General features: G+C 49.6%; 1 pseudogene; it reads right to left on the bottom strand.

Annotated features, from left to right (window-relative positions):
- Nucleotides 1–1,491: 1,491 nt before the first annotated feature.
- LOC109380029 (UPF0568 protein C14orf166 pseudogene) lies at nt 1,492–3,586 on the bottom strand (annotated as a pseudogene).
- Between the last annotated feature and the right edge of the window lie 798 nt (nt 3,587–4,384).

Below are 4,384 nucleotides of genomic sequence, written 5' to 3'. Positions count from 1 at the left end.
CCTCCCTTGGGTATTTTCAAGAGATGTTTGTCAAGCTTCCAGTTAGTTGCTTTCAACTGCGTTTTTTTGTTACTGGGCTGTTTCTTTGAAATTACATGGAAAAACAGAGAAACAGGCACCAATTACTCGTTATCCTGCCAAGTTAATACAATCACTGCTATCATTTTGGAGTGCGTCTTGTCTGGGTCCCAAAGCATGTGTGTGCTAAGTATAATTGTGATGGTGGTGTGGTGGGCTGCGGAGTTCATATGGGCTTTGGAGCTAGATGGATTGGATCTGAATCTTACCTTTTTTTTTTTTTTTAAGATTTTGAGGAATCGGGGAAGGGGAACAGACAAGTTGCTGTCCTTTTGTTCTTCAGTCTAGGTGTGGAGGACGTCGCTTCACTGGCCCATGTTGGTATTGTGATCATTGTGCTCTTCCTGGGTGAGGCAGATCAGTCGCTGGCCACTGGACGGCCGCTCATGGCAGCTCTTGGCAGCTCACGTTGGCTGTCAGCCACTCATGGTAGCTTTACGGCAGCCCACTGCAGCCTCACTGCAGCCTTTGCCGTCGCCGGTGACTCATGGCAGCCCAGCTCCAGGTTGAGCTGTTGTTCCCCATCTTAGCTGTAGAGGGCGCAGCGTCGCTGGCCCTCATGTGGGATCCGAACCAGCGGCCCTGCTGCTCAGAGCTGACGACTCAAGGCAGCTCTTAACCAACGTGCCGCTCGGCTGGCCCTGAATCCTACCTTTTTTATTCTTACTAAGTATGTGATGCTCAGAAGGAGTGGGTAGGGAGAGAAAGAAGTTTCTTCAACCTTGGAATGAAAGCTCCGAGCTCGAAGCTGATTGGACCATCCCTGACCAATGCCTGTGGCCAGGGGAATGCCATGTGCTGATTGGCTCAGGACAGAGTTAACCTGAACCAATCACAGTGAGAGGCCTCCTTTTACAGAAGAGAAACTGAGGCACAGGGAGGTCAGGTGGGTTGCGCCAGGGCACGCTGTTTACAAGCCGTGGGGCCGGCTGTGGCCCTCCAGCCTGTGTTTCTTTCTCCAAAGCTCCCTAACCACTGCCCTTCATTGCCTCTCTTTAGGTCTGGGATTTGAGAAAGTTTGCAGAGTGAGGTTTGGGGTGAGTTGGGCCCTGAGGAAGACAGAGCCTCCCCTTCTGGCTTCCAGAGTCTTCCGGATCTCGCTTGGTCCATGGAGGACTGTTTCAAGCTGGCTGGAGAAGGGAAATTATTCTTTTTGATTTCCTACTCCCTGGATTCTTCCACAAAGTGAGTTGGCTCCAGCAAACCTGCACTCAACCTATCTTCTTGGTTTTTTAAATTTTATTTTTTCACACTTTCTCAAACTTTGTTAAAGAAAAAGCAGTGCTGGTAAATCTCTAGAACATAGTCAATTTTCTGGGATTCTTCCCTTGAAAATGTGACATTTGATTTCCAGACTCATGCCAGAGCGTCCATGGTTTCCACTTGGCACTAAGTAGGTGAGAAGCTGGAATCCTAACATGTTCTTCTTCCAACTTTCCCCAGTCTGTGGTCTGTCTTTGGATCTGCCGTGACTGCCTGAGCAGAGACTGTGACTTCACTCACTCCTGTCCGTAGCTCTCTGAGCTCTTCTATATGCAGCAGTCGCAGAATTTCAGCAGCTTCATTAAGAACTGCATCTCCTGTGTCAACACCAAGAACGTGTTTGTCTAAAGCAACAGGCAAGCCCTCTGGTGTGATTTGCTTTAGCAGCTGCATCCTGTGTCAGGGCTCCTGGACCAAAATGCAAACTGCCTTAAGCATCACCAGGTAATCAGCAAGATGCTGAATCTGAAGAAGCTTTGGCAAAGCCATGATGCGAGCCTTAAAATCAGGATTATTTATGTGCAGATTGACCAGTGGCTCTGAAGTTTTAGCTGCATGGTCAGCATTTTTTGTATGATCAGGTACCAAGTCCTTGTACCTTTCAGCACTGATCTCCATGTTCAAGTCTAACAGGTGAACCAGGTAGCCAGTCAGTTGCTTCTTGTCGGTCTTGAATCTTGAAAGGACAGTTACTATCTCTGAGATAGTTTTCAAAGAACTTGGCCGCTCACTGCTATGGATGTTTCTTAAATTACCTCCATCTTCAGCCTCGTAGTGTCTGATTTTCTGGTCTTCAGGCCAAACAGTCAAGTGTCTAAATTCTGTTTCATCTTGGTAGTTAAAGCCTGCAGGATGGTGGTAGTGGAGGGCAGTCGGCTCGCCTTGGTCTCCCGCGGCTCCTCGCTCTGGTCCCTTGGGCTTCGGCCGGGAGAAGAGAGGCGAGGAGGTGCGGGCAGCTGGCAGTGGCAGCCCGAGGGCCTTCTGGGTGTTTTTAGATGAGAGGGAAGCAGAGTCCAATCAACCCTTCCAGTGGGCAAGCTCCCCGGACTTGGGGAGGAACCAGAGTCCCTTCTCATGCTGACTTTGTGGGAAGAGGCAGACCGCAAAGAGTCAAGGTCAGTTCACCCAGGGATAAGCGCGAAAAAGACGAGAAAGCAGGGGACGGTGTCAGAGCGGACTGCTTGGGGTGAGATCAGGGAGGACCTCTCTGAGGAGGTGCCCCAAGGAGGTCCTCTGCTCAGGAGGCTCCTCTTAGGTGGAGCCCTGAATGATGGGAAAGAAACAGCTACGGGAGAATCTGGCGAAAGAGGGTTGCAGGCAGCGAGGCAGTGGGTGTTAAGATTTGGAGGATGAACAAGAGCTGGCCAGGGAGAGGGGAAAGGGGGGTTGGAGGAAAGGCACCCCCGGAAGAAGGAACTGTACGACCTGTCATAAGGAATTCCTCTAAGCCCCTGGAAGTTTCCTCCACTGTCAGCTATGACATCTGATTCTATGCCCCAGGGGTCTCCCCAGCCTTGTGACCCAGGGGGCCCACTCAGTGGCCAAGGAACACAGCCTACTGTTCTGTAGAGGGTGGGGCAGTGGGTGTCACCCTGCTCTCGGTGGGCTAAGAAAGCTGTGGGTAAGGAAGGTGTGCGCCCCCCCGCACCCCACCACCACCACGGGGACTCGAGGGCTTGCTTAGCAGCTGCCTTCACCCTCAGGCTTAACAATGAGAGGCAGACGGCCCGAGGGGGCAGGGATGCAGGCTGCCCAGCTGCCCGGCCGGCCGGCTCAGGGCTCAGAGCGGGAGGGAAGAGCAGGCTTTGCTGAGGAAGCGTGAGTAGTCACTTAGAAAATGCTTTCTTCTTTCTTTCTTTTCCTCTTTCCGGTTCAGAGCAAAAGGCGCCGCCTTATCCTGGAGGCAAAGTCAGGTTGTTTTCCAAAAGTGAAAATTGATATTTGCTCTCTGAGCTGTGTTGACCTTCGTTTTAGTGGCCCTCCAGGCAAGCAAATAAGAAAATACCAGTTTCCGGAATGGGAGCACAGAGAGACGCAATAATTGAGGGGCAGCAACCCAACATTTAGTATGGATGATTTGTTTAAATATTCATTGGGTCTGTTTAAACATTCCAAAAAACCAAAATTGTATCCTGGGGAGGCAGTAGAGTGCATATTTAAACACCAAGTGCATGGGTCATGGAGACTTGGGTTTCAGTCTTACTTTTGTCTTGTACCTGCGCTGAGAATTTGGGCAAGCCTTCATCCTTTGTAAGCCTCGGTTTCCTTGCATAGAAATGGAAATAACAAACCTTAAAGCATTGTGCAAATAGTACATCCTCAACACGTGCTTGAATATACTTAAGGTGCTTAGGAGAATGCCCAGACATAACTGTTCATGAAGTTTAAACTATTAGTGTGACAGTAATCATAATTAGTGTCGTAGTTGTATTAATGAGTGCCAGGCTTTCTAAGTTCAGTTCCTGGCTCTGCCACTCAGCAGCTCTGTGACCTTAGGCAAGTTACTTGACTTCTCTGAGCCTTGCTTTTCTCTACAATATGGAGATGGGAGTATGACATGGTTATTATGAAGGTGAATAAGAACTGAGAACTGGTGCAGGGGGAGCACTACACGGTGGTGTTGAATTATTGTGAGTATATTGGTATTGTTGTCATTGTTATTGTATGTTGTTATTGTAGCGCTAAAATGTATTCTTCTCGAGAGCAGGGGCTTGCTCCTATTCTCTCCTATATGTCTGCCTTCTACAACAGTGCTGGGCCCATAGTAGGTCCTCGGTAAATTTTCATCTGCTTCGTTGAATAAATGAAATGGAAGGCGATGTTTCTGCATAGGTGGAAAGATCTGAGTCTCTCTGTGTGCTGAACACGCAGGTGAGTGTAGAACAGAAGCCCTTGTCCTTTGGCTCCAAGTGGATCCACATCTAGTTTCCCCAAAATGTACAGTACTCAGCAGATGGGGTGCCAGGGCTCCCCGCTCCCTGTGGCCTCGCAGCACTAAACACCAGCCTTGTCCACCATGTCTCTCCCAGCAGGGTCACCACTG

Source organism: Hipposideros armiger, unplaced genomic scaffold (assembly GCF_001890085.2).
Source record: "Hipposideros armiger isolate ML-2016 unplaced genomic scaffold, ASM189008v1 scaffold_32, whole genome shotgun sequence".
Classification (NCBI taxonomy): Eukaryota; Metazoa; Chordata; class Mammalia; order Chiroptera; family Hipposideridae; genus Hipposideros; species Hipposideros armiger.
This window is presented reverse-complemented; position numbering and strand designations above follow the sequence as displayed.